The sequence below is a fragment of the Xiphophorus maculatus genome, chromosome 3 (assembly GCF_002775205.1).
Source record: "Xiphophorus maculatus strain JP 163 A chromosome 3, X_maculatus-5.0-male, whole genome shotgun sequence".
NCBI lineage: Eukaryota > Metazoa > Chordata > Actinopteri > Cyprinodontiformes > Poeciliidae > Xiphophorus > Xiphophorus maculatus.
This window is the reverse complement of record NC_036445.1, coordinates 9433176-9451687: the sequence shown is the minus strand read 5'-3', so window position 1 is coordinate 9451687 and position 18512 is coordinate 9433176.

Genomic DNA, 18512 nt, shown 5'->3' with positions numbered 1-18512 from the left:
GCTACTCAATTTATTTGTAAACTTTAAGCTTTGGCTCTAATATGATGTTCATCTCCTGTAAACAACCAACCACTAAAATGTTCATCTTGCAAGCTTTCAAATGATCTATGTATAGAAAAGAAGGAAATCTTTTTATGGCTATGCTGCTGTATACTAATTGTCCTTTGACACTGGATCAGGCTGGCTTAGTTCAGGGTCGTAGTTTGGGGAATTACACAGCCTTTACAATAATCTCTTGCTTTAAGCCAAAACACTTTAAATATCCCAGTGAATAAAACCAGCCTGCCTTGAAGTTGGTGATATGTGTGAAAATGTCAAAATATTCCACTCTGGCATTTGGCTTTGTTCTTTTCCCAAAGCCTCTCAGTTCATTTAAATCATAACAAAAACCTCAGGCTACCTCTGCAACCCAACCCTGGACCCACGCGTTACTTTGCATCATCCCACCACGCAACTTATTCCTGACATTTGCTTGAGTATAGTTATGGTTTTTGTTTTCAACACAAAAAGGAGCAATATTGTGGTGCCCATATGATATAGCATGATTACATAACTCTCCGATTGTTTTTTCTCTCATTTGACTTTACCAAGATTTTCCACTTTAATTTACTCTATTCAGACAAAGTCATTGAAAAAATGAAGCAGATGAAAGACTATATTTTTCACAGTAAATGATGCTATCCATCAAAGAAGAATAGGCAAAACAAATAATGAAGACAACTTGTCTTTGAAAGTTTGTTCCCCCTAGACTTTTTCACAATTGGTCTCATTACAATCAAGCATAAATTCAGGATTGTTTATCACAAAAAGGATTGTTGATGACAAAAAAGTATTGCATACAGTAAGTGTGAACCAGAAGAAGAAAAAATAACTATTTCCAAAGTGTTTTATAAATGCAATATCCAAAAGGGGTCTTATGTATCCCCCTTTACTCTTAAAGTCCTGCATAAAATCCATTGCAAAGAAATGCCCTCATACCCCATCTTACTCCATCTTATTTGTAAACTAATACATGCCTTATGAAATAGTAAGTATCCGATGTCTGAATGTGTGTATGAGTGAATGCAATAAATTAGCAAAAATCTTTTTCCACAAAGTCAGAATAGAGCTTTTGTCTTGAACTTTCAGAAAAGAGATTGACGTAGTACAATTACAATAGGGCTGTAACAACAAAATGTGGAAAAAGTGAAGTGGTGTGAATACTTTGAAAATGCACTGAACAACTTATCAGTAAACCAAAGTGAATTTGCAAACAACAGAGTCATAATTGACCACATGACTACATAACAATGTCTGAATCAGTCTGTTAATGCTTTATATTTTCCACCATTTAAAATAAACACACACAAAAAAGATGTGATTTACAGTTTATTGCCACCTAATTGTACGTGTAGACAATCGTGTCTCATGCTCTTTGAGTCTGCTTTTGTCCATTTTGCTTTGCTCACCTAGAAGTAGAAGCACCTGTTTAAATCATAAATAAGCAGAAGATGAAGGATATTTCTCCAACATCATATCCATTGCATTTCAGAGACATGCCATTGATTAGTCTGAGCTACTACAGTCATTTGAGATATTAAGGTAAATTGTGGTTGATGCAACCTTGTTTTCTATTTGTAAAGTAATACCTTTTTTTTATGAAATAGAAACAATGCTTCCAGTTATCGACTGTCACTTTTATGTGTTTACTTGTGATTGCTTTCTTTCCCTATGTTGCCTTAGACCTCTGTCATTGTCTATGTGCATTTCTTCCTGCTACCTCACTCATAAAAATCTATTTACGCCGTCCACATACATTACAACGTGATTTCCTCTGTCTCTTCTGCTTTCCTTCTCTCGTTCTCTTTCATGAGTGCTTGCAACACTATGTGTTCATCATGCTGACATGACATCAAAGCCTGAACAATAAAGGCATAAACACTTGATGCTTTTGAAAACAGCTGACTGTACATTGTTTTCTGCCCATAAAAAGAGACACTTCAGTTTGGCAGAACCTGCAGGTTAGGACATAAACAACACAGTGGAGGCAGAACATCATTTGTGAAATTGCAGCCAGTGTGTGGGTGGGCAAAAGCGACCACATCCATATGACATAAACACAGAAGATGTTTAGTGTATTTCAGAGTTTTATGCAAATCTGGGACAGTTCCTACCAAATGGATTTTTTTACATTTTATGTTGCTATTTGTTGCAAAGTCAACAGGGTGCATTGGATAATGACAAACTTCTTAGTTATTCATCAATTCAACAGTCTAAGTATGACATTAAGTTGGAACACTTGATGTTCTTTTACAAACTTCACAATTTATCATCAGCACTGTTGTGTAGTGAGACAGAGATGTCCCAAAATCTGATTAAAAATTGAAGAATAAATAAGGAACTGGGAAGTTTGATGGGCTTTTTAAATAAATATTTGACAGTAATAAACTAAAAAAAGTTGTTTTAATATATTTTTTGTTATTGAAGTTTTCCTTCTTGGTACAGTTACACTCAGGGGAAGAAAGAAAAATATGCTTGAATAATTAGAAGCATACAATGTCTTATTATTATTTTTTATTATACTATTATTATTAAATTAATTCAAACTGTTCCTGTTTCGGGGCAAAAAAATATTTCTGTTTCCAATGTGTAAAAATATTGGGCCATTTCAACATTTTTAAAATACTTTACGTTTACTGAAATTCTATTCATATTTGGTCAAATTGACATTTAACTTCTTTGAATTGTTAAAAGTTTTGGGTTTTCTTCCACAGAAGTGATTTAACTTAGTGATGTTTGTAAGCTAACTTTCTCACACCATTTTTAGCTCCGCCCCCAAAATTTCTATTGGACTGCAATATGTGGTTTGTAATCTCCACTCCAGAAAAAAAGGGAAAGAAACGGCTTTGTTGTCCTTGAATACCTTTGCATGGCAGTATGCTAAGGATCATTGTCCAAACCTATTTGTGCCTATTGGCTGATTTTACTATTTACTTTATTCTAAGTAAAAATATTTCTTATGTCGTTTACATGAAATTCTCTTCAAATATTAATAAAAACTCATCCAGGCTACTCTGCAAAAAAGAGAAAGGGAGGTATAAAATGCATGGAAAGTCATGACACCAGCTGAAATCTGTCAGTAATTAGGAAGCAATCCCACTACTTAGTCTGAATTGATATCAGCTGGTCCAGAACCAAAGCATTGGGTAACAAAAAGCTCTTTCACTACCAAGGTGTCACACAAAAAGCCTCTCACCAGACCTTTGCAGCATTATTGTTGGAATACACATTTATGACACTGGCTACAGAAGATCTCCCAAACTACTGAAGGCACTGTCAAGGCCATTTGTAGAAAGTGGAAAGAGTGAATAAACAAATGTACGCTCAATAAAAATCTGCTGCCATCTACCAGAAAGATTATGAAACCAGAGTGGAGGTGTGTCAGCAAAACAATGATCCCAAACATATAGCCACTCTTGGTTTCAGAAAAATTAAACAAAGCTGCTGGAATGTCCCAACCATTCCGGCAGCAAAGGAACATTGTAATGGGTTTTTATGTCATGGAAATTTTTTCTACAGTTAAGAACTCAATGTGTCTGCACTTGTTTGCATCCATTTGATATAGTGAAATGTGTGAGCTGCAAGAGCTTCACTTTAGTGTTCATGTGCCTTTTTTAGTTGTTTTGTTATAAGGTTGGATTTGCATGTTAAGGTTTTTACTTTGTTTTTGTTTTAATCAGAATTGCTTTTTATTGATTTAATGTGTTATGTGTTTATTTTGAAAGTTTTTGTTTTTATCTGTGCATGCAAATACACATAAGGTTAAGGAAATGACTTCACAGCTATCCCTCTTCTGGCCATAGCTTATCTAGCAGCGAAAAGGAATTGAACAGCAATGTCCAGGGCCACTTTGTGATTGCTCCCTTAAAGACTCGTGGTGGTCAATGGTAAACTATTTATCTGTTTCTGTACATTCTTACATATTTTTGCTTTAATAAATTGGATTGTTGCTTTTTTAAAAGTTATTTTGGGGTCAAACCTTTGGAGAGCAAATGGAGAGAAAGACATGCAGCAAAGGTCATCAAGCCAGGATTTGAACCTGCAACTTCTGTGTTGAGAATGAAGGCCTCAATACATGGGTTGTGTGCGCCACCACAGCGCACCTGATTTTTAACTTCATTTTCTTTGTTAGTTAAGACTATCCCTCCCAAAAAAAGAGTCCGGGTGAAAGTGGAAAGCCCTTGAGGACCCAAAGCCGGTCCTCAAGGGCCAGCATCCTGCATGTTTTAGTTCTCTCCCTGGTTTAACGCACCTGGATCCAATGATGGCTTGTTAGAAGGCCTAAGAAGTACACTGACATACTGAAAAGGTTGTTACTACCACCAGGGAGCGAACTAAAGCATGCAGGATGCCGGCCCTCGAAGACCGACTTTGGCCACCCCTGCAGCCTAATCTATTACATTTCTAGAGATGGACACGTTTCTGTTAATACACAAACAGAAGCACTGCCAGAACCTTTCTGTTGGAGTTGCCTGGAGTTGTTTTCCCCTGTGAAGGCTGCGTGCCGAAGTCTTTTTTCCACAACTTTAAAGAGAAATTCAAGGGCTAAAACCCAAAACAGCTGGAGTCAAGAGCTACAGCATCTGTCAATTTGTTACTGTGACGAGCACTGTGTTTTCCTAAATTCAACTGAACCATTGAAGTTACTAATTTAACAATGAGATTAATTAAAGGGAGATGAAATGTGTACTACAACTGTGAAAATTTGGTTTGGACTGGTTTTTAATCTAAGGTGAGCTTGATTTAATTCTATTCTATTTACATCTACTTTGAAATGAATAAACAGTACTGCTTTTTTTTTCATTTTGTTGTTGCTTTCTGACTACTAACTGCCAGGGCAATAGCTATTTAGGGCATCTTGTAAATATTTTAAGGATAGCTTTGACAAAGCTTCATTCATCATCTTTTTATGTGCCTGATTTTGAGCTTGTCTTCTCTTTTTTAATGCAAAGATGACAAATGGGAACTTATCGTGCAAAGCTTTAATGCATGTTCTAATGGTGTACGTATTTGTGCGTTCCTTCAAAGAAGGCCATCAGAACCCAGAGCAGATGTTTCTTTATTTACTGCCAAGCTAAAGAATAAATGTCAAGTTCAATATAATATGTCTCTTTTCTCTCTCATTCCTTCTGCAGATGTATTCGTCAGTAACATTTCCTGTCACCAGCTTATAATGGTTACATTTCACTGCTAAATAAATGAACAGCACCATAAAATCCTGGCTCTTGCCTATCACCTTTTGCAGATTTAAGAGGCTTAGCAGACTGTGTAGTGGTCTTTATTGTTGTGTAGCTGTTTTACGCAAGAGCCACGTTGTAGTGGATTAGTCACACAAGGCAAGCTACACACTTGATATATGAAGAACATGGATGGCCACTCATTTGGCAATCAAGAAATTCTAAGTGAAAATGTGGGTGCTAAGCACACCTACCAACTGCATTGGTTGGACTCCAAGTTTTGATTAGCGGTCAAATTGGTAGAGGTAGGGAACTGCATTTTTAAATGCATACAAAAGGGATGAGCATCTTTGAGTTTCCCTTGGGTATTATTCTTGAAACCCGCAGGTATTCATGGATACATTTAATCCATGACTTTCACTCATGGATTGCAATTGAAACACCTTCAACTCTTGAAAAGACTTTTTAAAATGGAGATTTTGACCATTCTTCCAAGAAGCTCATTTGTGAGATCAGACACTAATGTTGGATAGGAAGGCTTGATCACAAAGGTGTTGAGGTCAGGGCTCGGTGCAGATTAGTTAATTTAATTTTCACCAATCCATCATGTCCTTATTGCTCTCATTAAGGAGGCCAGTATGTTGGTGTTATTGACATATGTTGCTGTTAATAACACTAACACCAACATGACTTTTGTGCAGTCCTGTTGGAACATGAAGGGGTCATGTCCAAACTAGTCCCATCCTTTTGGACACAAAATTATCAAAAATATCTCGTTATGTGGAGGGTTTTTCACTTAAACTCAACTGATGAAAAAACAACTCACACTGTTATCCCTTTGCACCAAGGTTTACACTGAACAGTGTAATTGGGCAAGTGTCATTCTCCAGACTAGTGCTGAACTCAGAGGCATGATTTGCTGCACCATTAAACGTGGCATTGCCTTTGACCCAAGTACATCCAACGCTTTGCTTTGCATCAAGATGAAAGCTTGAATGCAGTTGCTCAGCCATGGAAACCCATAATAAGGAGATCTCAACACACTGTTTCTCAGCAAATCAGAGGGCAACTTTAAGCGATTGTAACACCTGAAATCAATTAACCCCATACTTTTGATGATATAGTAGTTTCGATGGAGTTTCTACAAATCTTTGCAAATTAATGTTTGATTCTTTTTGTATTTGAGCCCTGTCTCACTCATTTCAATAAGGCACTTCAAAGATTTTTCACAAGAGCTGAGAACAACTTTATACATTGTTGTTGCCTTGTTGATCAGCTATATTGTAACTTCCCAACGACTATTCAGCAGAATAAATATACAGTTTTCAGCAGTTAGTGTCGGAAATTATTCAAATAAGCTGAGTTCTAACTAATTATTTGGTGCTTCAAGGGCTGTTGTTGCTCTGGTGGCCGTTTGAACTTCCTCTCTCAGCGTTTTTTGGATTTGCTGTGGTTACGCATTAGACTTATCACACAAAAGTTTAACTTGCATTTAAGTTATTTAGTTTTATGAAAACTAAATAAATAACATGCTAAAGTGCATCAATTATGCCAAAACACAACTGCGGTGTGGATGCACGGCTGGACCTGAGCAATTGCATATCTTATGGACTGAGTAATGTGCATTCAATTACTTCTCCCAAGTTGAATAATTTACTGTACACTAGTTTTTTACAAAACTAAAAAAACACCTATGTGGATTAACATTTTGCAGTCAACTGTGTCAGAAACCAGGACAACATAAAACAGATTGCTTTCGGTCTGGGCTTCACCCCTGGAATGTTTGCAGCTGCTGTTTTACTGTCTTATTTATGTAACTGTGTTTGATGGCCAGATGCTCCAGCTCATTCTGCATTGTTTAAATTGAGACTTGCTGTGACTGATGGCAGAAATATTTAATATTTATTATTAAATAATCTACATATAATAACCTGGAATCATTTTTCAGATATTTGAGGATGAAAGACAACATTAAGATTGCAATATTTAGAGAATAAAGACAAAAAAACGATACATACACAGTGCAGTAATTCAGCTATTTTGCAGTAATGGGGCCCTTTTTGTAGAGCTCACAATAAATGGAAATCCTGATTGCTTCATTCTGTAGAAAGACCAATACAGCTAATTGATCTGACAGGATAGCTTTACCTTCAAATTTAAATTTCAAACCAAACAAAAGGTTCTCTGGCAAAGTTCTTGTTAAGTTTCTACTAAATTATTCACCAAAGTGGGCATATGATCTTGTTAGACGCACCAAATAAGCCCAAGAGCTGCAGATTCATTTGTCTTTTAAAAAAGCCAGGATCAGTTGTTCACTAACAGAGCTCATCGCACCCCATCATTCTCTCAACCTTTATGTCCATAGTTTTCAAAGATTAGCTTTTAATGGCAAAATATTGTTGTGAAAAAAAGAATAAAAGGTAAAAACATATATGTTAAATAAACACTATAAGTTGAAGTGAATGTCAAATATCAGTATCATCAAAAGAGAAACCAGTAGTGGATTACCTCTTGTAAAATACAAAACTATCCCAAGCACACATATTTAACATTTACTCGACTTTCTTAAAATGAAAAAGTGCAATTAATAATGTGGCTAATGTGTATATCAAGAAAAAGTGGAGGGAGATCTTTCAAACCTTTTCAGTTTGAAAACATAAAATAAAAAGAAAAAAACATTGATATTGGCTTGTGCTGGTAATAGTAGTTAGCATCACAAACAATTGCATATTTTTCATGTTATCTGTCTTTCAACCTTAACATGTGGAAGGAAAGATAATTTCATTTCAGGTACAAGGCAAATCAAAGTACTTTACGTAATTAGAAGTACAAATAAGCAAACAGATAAAAGCGAGCACATGATGTGGGTATGTTAAGGTCCTCAGTTTGTGCTCTGCTTAGGTATGACATCAAAAGACAAGGATTTGTGTGTACATGTATATTTCTGAATTAGAAAAAGGAGGCACAGTTTTTAATTATAGACTTACAGAAAGTTGGAGGCTTCAAGGTAAAATTGAAACAAAAAGATGCATATAGGTGACTATTGCAATTTAGGGTCAATGCATTCAACTATATTGTTCATTAACTATGTATCAATTTCCAAAAACAATGAACTGGGGACCAGTTTGCATAAGTATTAAAGGACATGTGTCTTTAAAAAAAAACATAATTCTTATATCATCACAAGATGTGTGAGAGTAACTGGAGGAAATACAAGCAGCCACATATTAACACCTGAGCAAATGAATCAGCTGTCACTCAGTGGAATAAATCTAATTATGACTTTTACTCTATTGCAATATATGCATTTACAACATTGAATCTGAGTGTTGTTTTTTCTACACATCGGAAAACTAAGTCAATCCTTGACAATATGAACACCTGAAAAAACTGAAATATCAGTTTTTAGATGTGACAGCATAGAGATGAGATTTTATGGTATGAGATCCTCCAGGGCACAGTAAGGCAGCTCTAACAAGCCAGTCTCAGTACATCTCTTTGACCTCCGCTCAATAAATGCTGGTCGATAGTGAGCAGGTGGCTGTTTTGCAAAAATGTATGCATACGAATATGAATAATGTGTTTAACTCTTTGGATCTGGCTTCAGCTTCATGCTGGACAGAGGAGACTGAGTGAGAGATAAAGGAAGGCAGAGTCTTCTTCCTGTCTACAGAAGGTCATGAAGACAGTCATAATAAATGCAAAGTGTGCCACTTATGCATTCTGTGTGACATGAATGCAGATCTGGAGCTCTGCAGTTTGACAGCATTAAGCCAATCATCACTGAGTCTGTTTTGTGTCAAGATGAGCTGGTTAAGTGGCAATTATTTTGTTAACATTTTACCAGAAATTAGGTTTAAATTTAAGTTCAACCCATCTATTGTATATCAGTCAGTTCCAAGCAAACTCTCTTTAGGTGTTGAACGAGGTTTGAATTTTCACGTCTGCCAAAACCAGCCCTGGAGTGTGAGACAGACAGCTGTATTATTTTGGCCAAGGCCAGCAGGTCATTATCTTGTTCTCAGGTTGTCTGTGGAGGATTTCCGGGCAACAGTGAAGTGCTCACACACAGATAGATACATGCAGACACACACACAAGTAATGAAGAGATGCACATAAAGACTAGAAGAGTCTCACAGCAAATCAGGCCTAGTAGTGAGAAAAACAAGTCTATTAATTGGTGTCCTCAAACGGGGTTAAGGTTTGTCAGAACTCTGTCTTTTCCTTAGGGCTTTTTTTAGTTTTGAAAATAAACCCAGCTTCACTTTAGACTTAAAAGCATCCCCAGCACCTCGTACTCCCACAACACCTTCCAGAAAACACATCAGGAAATACAGGTAAGCCTTCTCCAAATCCACAAAACACATGTGAACTGGCACCCAAACAGGCAAGAAAGACACATTTCTCCTCCTGAAGGAAAGATTCAACAATTACTTACCAACACCCCAGAGGAAGCTCTTCCAATGCAGATGAGAAGAGTGTCTCCTCAATATTTGGAAAACACGCCTAGGTATCCTTACTTTATTGTATTTAAAATGTTTGTCCCAGTCCTCCATGTGTCATTAAAAAGGTGTGTGAAGTCCAACAGTCAAACAACGTCCAGTCCCCATTTTCTCCTTCTAAGTTCACACAGTTTTCCAGAAGTTCCTTGAGACCAAATAAAAGTCCTTCAATTTAGCCTCTTTGGTTTCCTCCTGTCTTCACGTTGAGCCATCGAGTTGACCACCCATTAATATAGGCCAGTTTTTCCAGGATTCCCCAAAGCCAACCAAGTTCTGAAGTGTTTCTTTCCCAGTTCAAATCAGTATATTTTATTTCTAAACCAAGATAATATAAATGTCCATACGTTGGCAAGCTAAGATTTAGTTTCCATGATATGTTTAAAATGCTATTTTCTAAGGTTGAGTAATTATGCAACATACTTTGGTCAGTTTTCAAAAATTAAATTGGGTGTACAAGTTTGAGTATATAAATGGGTTCAAAATGAAAAGCAAACTCAACAAATATATACTCCCTTCACTTTTACCTCACTCCCATCAAGTTGCACCTCAACAAAAACTCTTGTAAAAAAACCCAAAAAAAACATTTACAAGCTTTAGATGGTGTGGAGCCTTGTTTTTTCTAATGAACATTTAACCAATTTCCTTTCTGAGGATGACAGACATGGGTCTTCTTTCAGACTTTGGCAAAGTGGACATACAATGTGAATAACTTCTGCTTCCAGTTGTCTAAAAATGGCTTCAAAACACTTTACCCTCTTCTTAAAAGTTGCCATTGTTCTTGTGGAAATACTAACAAGGAAATCTGGCAAAGCAAAGACTTGTACTTGAAGTCAGAAATGATAGCTAATGAGAAGTTAATAGACCTTTGTTTCATCACACAGGTGTCAAACTCCAGTCCTCAAGGGCTGGTGTCCTGCAGTTTTTAGATGTACCACAGGTACAAAACACTTTAATGAAATGGCTCAATTACCTCCTCCTTGTGTAGATAAGTTCTCCAGAGCCTTGCTAATTATTCTCTTCAGGTGTGGTGCAGCAGAGGCACACCGAAAAGGTGCAGGACACTGACCCTTGAGGACTGGAGTTTGACACCATTGTTTTATCAAGTAAATGACATTCAAGAACTGTTAGCATCCCTGGGTGGAAGAATTAGGAAAATGTATGTTTTTAAATATTCATGTATGATTTGACCAGTGTGAAAGGAAATTCCTTTCAAAATAACTTTAACATATTCAAAACCAATCATTCTGTTGGATGGCATAAAGTTGCCCCACCTAGAGTAAACTAGTTGTTAAAAAGCGCAAAGTTAATATGATACAATGCCCAAACGTTGATCTAAATCCCCCATCAGAACTGTATTGTGGCCAGAGGTGTCAAAGTTAATATTATTATGAAGTTGGCTTGCATGTTACATTAATCGTGATAGAAAATGTAACATGTACCCTTTCAATACAAGCTAATGTAAAATTGACTTTAATAATAATGGACAGTAAAACTAGTGTTCAGTCTCCAGTTTATGCCAAGGTGGTACAAACTGGCCAGGATGCCAGTGTAGAGATCTTTAAAATGATCTCTACATTTTAATGAAAATATAGAGATAATTTCTGATGAATTCATTTTCTTTTCTTTTCTTTTCATTCCGATGAATGCTGCAGGAAAAGGTTGTGAAGACAAAGACATCCCCTCCTGAGTAACGCCACCATTTTGATGTGTGGCTCTCTCACTTTTCTCCACTGCTGCACAAGAGATCCACATTTCAAATGCCAGCAGGCACGCAGGAGCTGTAGGGGGAACTGGCAGAGGGGAGATATTGTGGGAGGGCTGATTCGATCAAGCGGCAGGCAGCCCGACTTCTCCCCACCCCGCTCTTCGCCATCCATCTCTCTTCCATCGAGCGGGGGAATAAAAGTGACAGAGTGCAATCACTGTCTCTTATCTGCCAATGAGGAGAATAGGTAGGGATGAGATTGAGTGACCGGCTGACTGTGGCATGTCGGTTGTATCATCCTTATTGAATTATGACTCGGCAGGATGTGGGATGTCATGAACAGGGCTGGGCCATGGCTAGATATCACAGGCGTGGGTTTAGTATGAGTTGACAGGGCAGAAAAGCAGCTGTAATGAAACCAATCTGTATGGACCTTCATAATGTCTTTTATTAGGTAATAAAATCTGAAAAGTATTGGTCTCTCTATGTTGAAAAAGGTGAGATTCCGCAACAGATTGTACTGTAGAAATATTGAAAAAGTCCACAACTGCAACAACCAGAGCATAAGTTTTAACTTGTGATAATTTAATTGAATTTAAGCAAGACAAGGCAATTTTATTGCAAGGCTATGACACGTTTTCAGCAGCAAAGCAGTTGAAGTGTCTTTAATATACTGTGGTGCAGCAGGTCTGTGATTAATAAACAGAAGTATTTTAATGTCTAATCTCTGGGGGCGTGTTGTGGTGGCGCAGGGGGTTAGCATGCCCCACGTTTGGAGGCCTTAGTCCTCGACGCGGACGTTGTGGGTTCGACTCCTGGTCCCGAAAAAAAAAAAGTCTAATCTCTGAGCTACAGTGTAACGACTTTAGAAATGGGTTGATGTGTTTTATTTTCCTAGTTAAAGAGAGAACATGAGCAGCAGCATTCTGGACCAGGTGCAGCTGTCTGGCTGACTTTATAGCCAGATCTATGAAGACACTGTTGCAATAATCAATTTGACTAAAGAGAAATACACGGAGGAGTTTCTCAAGATGTTGTAGGGAGATCAGTCCTTTAAGCCTGAAAATATTTTTCAGGCGATAAAAAGCTTTCTTTATAATTTTCTTTATGAGTCTTGGAAAGTTTAGGTCTGAGTCCATCTCTACACAGTAAAAAATGCGGTGTTAATATTTCAGTGTTAACCTAATTTAATCTAAATAGAGTATTTATAACTATACAGAGTGTAAATCGGCTCTGACATCGGAGTTAAAAGTCAGAGTAAAATGCTACATTCACGCAGTGAAACTTTTGACTCTGTCAAGTGTCAATAACGCGCCAGGAACGATTTTTGGCAACCGCCAAGAGGAGGAGGAGGAAGAAAGAAGACGAAGCACCAGTTTTCTGAATTCTGAACGGAATAGACCCTTTTCACATGACGTCACACAACTTCCGTTTTGGCTCGAAGCTGTGTATCCTTAGTTCCGGTGTACATAGTAAGTAATGATAAAGTTGTCTATTTCATATATATATATATATATATATATATATATATATATATATATATATATATATATATATATAGAGAGAGAGAGAGAGAGAGAGAGAGAGAGAGAGAGAGATGTATAAATCTGACAGCATATGTTGATCAGACAGATCACCGGAGCATGGAGTTTACACAGTCTCTAAAACATTTGCCTAAAATAAGATTTGAAGATATATCACGATTTGCAAACCAGTTCTCTCTGACAAAAAAATCTAAATTAGACAAAGGCTACAAATTCTTCACCGAACAATACCTGTTTGACTATGAAGGTAGGTATTTTTGTTTTGCGTAACCGTTAGCTTAGCATTAGTGAATTTTGTTAGCTAGCTAACTACGTGACATAACTGTTCCTTAACCAGAACTTTTTACTGTTTTTGAACTATAACGTTTTAGGCTCTAATCTTGATCAGATTATTAAATTATAGACTGGAGTTGCCACTCATCCCATAAAATAGGGATTTGTTTGTTATAAGCAGAGATGTCCGGTGCCGCCGCTGCTTTGTAATGCCTTTAATCGGACCACTTTTTCGGTAACGAATAATCTAACGAGTTCGTATTTCAAATCCAGTAATCAGATTAAAGTTATTTATCCAAATCATTGCACATTAATATTTTCTTGTGTATTTATTTTTATTCCTTCTTTGCGTCTTTGGGAGAGACTCTGTGACAGTTAGCAGTGACAGAAACATGAACAGTGCATGGAGATGCGCATTTTGTTGCTGGAAAAACAGAAATATCGTCAAGCCCAACTGTTATTTGTGGCTTTTGTCTTGTTTTTATTTTCCATTAATACAGAAAATGAACCTCTAAACGTTACATCACTGACAGGCGGCGGTGTATATGTTTCCAAACTGTGGCTAAAGCTGCTGCTAGCTGGTTTACTCATGATCGGAAGCTGGTCCCTTTGAATACAGTTGGAGAATGGTAAATTGACAATGACTTATAACGGTTATCTAGCACGTAAACACTGTTTTATAAAACACAGAAAGTGAACCTCTAACGTTACAGCGCTGACAGAGAGTATATTTTTCCTAAATGTGGCTAAAGCTGCTGCTAGGTGGTTTACTCTCCGATCGGAGGCTGTTTATTTTATACACAGATAGAGAATGGTGAATTTACAATGATTAGTAACAGCTATCTAACACTTAAATGCTGTTATTATTAAACTTACCTTTTATTATATCCTTAAGATTATGAGAATGCGGGAAGTTTTCAGCTTGGTTCCCAAGGCAAAATCACACCGGAAGTAAAGATACCCAGTTTTGAGTTATGGCGGCCATTGTCTGACGTCACTGTGAAAAGGGTCTATTGTGCTACAGAAAAGGCAAGTAACTTTTAACAATCCGGTGTTGGTAACTTATTTTAATATTAATTGTGATGAAGAATTATATTATAGCTTCTGTTGTTATCCGTTAAATATGTTCGCAACTATTATGCGTGAATACTAGCGTAGCAAATGGTTTTGGCACCATGGTTTAGTTTGTTAGTGGTGAAAAAAACAAACCTTCATGTCTCCTCATTTTTGTATCCGTTTTATTCCGTTGTTATTTAGGGCAGCGGGAGAGAGTTGTATTGTGTTAGGGCGAGAACCGAGGGTTAGCCCTATGCTAGACAAGTTGTCCACCTCACAATATTTGCTGTTTTTTTCTGAAGGCTGTCAAGGTAAGAATACGTAACTGTTATAAATTGTAATAGTATTAATCACTGTGCCTTATGCCATAGGCCCAGATCCCGTGGGTACGTCGGGTCGTAGCACCCACCGAGTCACGTTAGCATGGTTAGCACCATGCTAACGTGACGCCATATTGCTTGTACAGATTATGTTCAAGTGTATCGGGAATATAAACTCAGTTTTCAAATGGCATTTACTTTGAAGCACATTTATTAACTATTAAAATGTCATGGTTGTTTATTTTCGTTCTTTTTTTAACAGACCATGCTACTGCGTGTTTTGTTTGGTGGGGAGCAGAAGTATGTGAAACTTTCTGATCTAACATTTGATGCATTCCTGAGAGAAGGTTAGTACGTTAGTAAAATAATCTCACTACTTTTTCTTGCATAAGAAACCCATCGTGCATTAAGTAATTTTTTTCTTTGCTTTAACATGTATTAAAATGTTGTACTGGATTGAACTCATTGGCATTTTATAAAATTAGTTGGGTTACTTACTTATTTCACCCTTTGTTTGTCAGCAGTAAATGTTTTAATTTTCCACTTCTTTAATATTTCTTTCTACTTTAGTGTGCCTGAAATTCAACATTCCAGAAGGCAGACAGCAAGATCTGAAGGTGTATGACCAGTCTGATACAGAAGTTGATGTAGATGTTTTTGAAGAAATAGTGAATCAGTCACCTGGAACCTTTCGAGTTATGTTGAGCAACAAAGATTATCCTGGTAATCACTAACAATTCACTGATGTATTTATAATTATTTTAGAAGCTGGTTTGGGAGCTTTAGAGTTCTCCTAAACAGGCTGTTGTTTTACTTTTTGCAGGTGCTGTTCTATCATCATCATCTTCATCTTCTGTCGCATCTGATGATACTATCATTCTGAATTTCACAATGTGTGACCCATCAGAAGAAGAAACCACTGCTGAAGGAAGTCAACCTAAAAGGCCACGTCACATCAATTATGAGGCGCAAGCGGTAAGTTATTACATTTAATTTAACATTATTTATGTACTTTCTAGGTTTAGTGGTTCAAGAGTTTTAAATTTTTTTTTTCTTTGAAATTGAAGTTGATTGAAAAAATCTTGACAACAAAGCCTGGTGGTGAGTGTATCATGCAAGAGTATGCAAGAACTAAATGCTTGACAGATGCAACCAGAAGACAGATGATAAATATCCTTACAGCTGCAATGACAGAAGCACATGGGTAAGAATCATACACTTAAACTATAAGGAAACATTTTGACTTTGAATTGTTTTTCATTATTTTTTCAAACATCAGTTTAGTGACTCATTGTTTGATCATATATTAGATCATCCCCTCCTAAAAGTGTCAGAGTGATGTATGCTCAGGGGATTGTTGCCCTATTTCCTTATCTGGAGGACCCGTTTTCAAAACATGGATATGTAAGTAAAAGGGTCTTAGCAACATTAAGCATATATATTTACCTTCAAAGATGTTTATGGAATGGTAAGTCTGCTTGTATTTATTGACATAGGAACATTACTATGATCCAGAGAGCGGTTCAGGATACCTTGCATGGCGTTTAAAGACCATTCAAAGAAAAACTGCAGAGGAAAGGGGTGCCTCAGGTAGCAAATCTTCCAAAAGTAAGTTTTCTCAATAGTGAGTATATGTAAAGTAATGTAAAATCTGTGGCTGGGAGTTAGAAACTTTTTTTTTTAAGGTGGTGGACCAGGCTATGGTCAATCCAGGGTTTTCACTGCTGACAAAGTGCTGTCAGATGAGGAAGTGGAAGCAGCTATTGCTGTTTTGAAACACTCTGCTGATGATGACACTGTCCGTGAGAAGATGAAGGCTACCTTCCATTACCGTCATTCAATGGTCAATGATGAAAAGAAAGCAGCAAATGTCTTCTCTGTCTTTCCACGGTTTCTGGACACACCAGGACTGGTAAGACAGCTTTATCTCTTACACTACTAAAATATTCAGTGGCAACAGTCATAGGAGTTTGTCCTGTAACCTGTGTATTACCAGTTTGAACCACAACTCTTTCTAAATTATGTCCTTGGGAAAGACACTTCACCTGCCTTGCCTGCTGGTGGTGTTCAGGAGGCCTGGTTGCACAAGCACCGGGCAGCATTGCTTATGTCAGTCTTCCCTTGTGCAACTGTGGCTACAATGTAGTTCACCAGCATCAGTGTGTGAATGACTAAATGTGGTGTAAATCACTTTGGGGTTCTCTGGACATCATAAAGCACTGTACAAGTACAGGCCATTTACCATCTTATCACTGTGTGAAATGCTTTTATTTATGCATTTTAGATAGAACAAGATTTCAGACTCCTGTTTGGCGAAGGCACTGCCAACAAATTTTTGGAGAAGTGGCCCACCAGTCTCAAATCCAAGGTTATAAAGGAAAGCCAAGGCCTGGTACCCACCACTGAGCTCTTGGATTTATTGCGGAATGCAGAGTTGGCTGCTGAAGCTGAGAATGGTATGTTGGTCCTCTAGATAATTGTGACAAATTCATATGTTAGTGGGATGATGGTAACCTGAAGCTGTTGGTCTGTAGGTTGGGATAGTGACATGTCTGCTATTTTGCTTCTGCTGCATCTGCTACCACCATCTGCACAAGGACGAAAGAGGCCGGGTAAGATGTCTGCATCTCAAGCAGTGGATCACCTCATCAGATTTCTAAAGGTACTGCTAAACAGTTGTTGATAGATAAAACAAAAGCATAATTCAGTCTCTTTATTTTTACATTTGAAAATGTTATTCTGTCTGATCTTCATTCAGAAATTTGTCAGTAAATACTTTTGTCATGTTTTTATTTATTTTTTTAATGTAGGTTGGAACCAGTGTACCGCTGCATCTTGACAAAATCACACAACGTACCCAGCCCTACCTCCTTGCCCAGGGATCCATCCAAAGCAGTATTCACACATTCTTCATTGTGATCAACAACTATGCTATTCCATGTAAGGCAACATGTTCAGTTGGAGCTCTTGATGAGCTCTTTAAGGCCCATTATGTGTTTGGTACGTCGTACAGTGCTCCCTTGACCAACTTCTTCACCTTTCTCCAAACAACTGTTTACAACATAGATGTTGGAGAAACAAAGGAAACTCCCAGAGTTGCAGAGTTGAGAGCAAGAATGCTCCATTAGTGTGACATCAAACAATGAAGTGTTTCATCTGCAAATGTGACAGTGATGCACCAAACAGCCTTGTTAAGCATACAAATGTCATATGGAGCAAATGACACTGCTCTTTTTGTTGTCCCATATTGCTATCTTTGGTGAACATTGTTTTGAAGATGGTTAAACTGACACTGTTACAGTAATTATGTCACTGGATCATAAAGTTGAATAAATGTTGTGACTGTGAACTTAAAACTTTGTGATTATTGTGATTGGTAGATTTTATAAAACCCATATAATGCTAAAATTTAGCATTATATGCTAAACAATGCTAAATTTTTAGCATTATTTAAAAAAAACTGGAGAAAGGAAGAAAAAAACAACACAATAAAGTGTACATTTTTAAGTAAATTCAGTGTAAAATTAACTCCATAAAAATAACAATATTACTCTGAAGAGTGTAAACAAACAATGGTGTTAAATAATTTGACTCATTAACTTGTTGATTTTGACACTAAAATGAGTAAAATTAACTCTGAAAATTTGACACTGGCTATAGAGTACATTTTACACTATTTTCGAGTGGGACCAAATATTATCTGAAACAGAGTTAAATTCAACTCTATAGGTGTTGAAATGACACTTCGTTTTTTACTGTGTACACTCAGATTTTTGGCCTGATAAAGACTTTCTAGCTGAAGCTATGTGCTGACTCTTGATTGTTCCTTGATAGGTCCAAAATAATTACTTCAGTCTTGTTTTTACTTAGCTGGTCAAAATTATAAATAATTTACC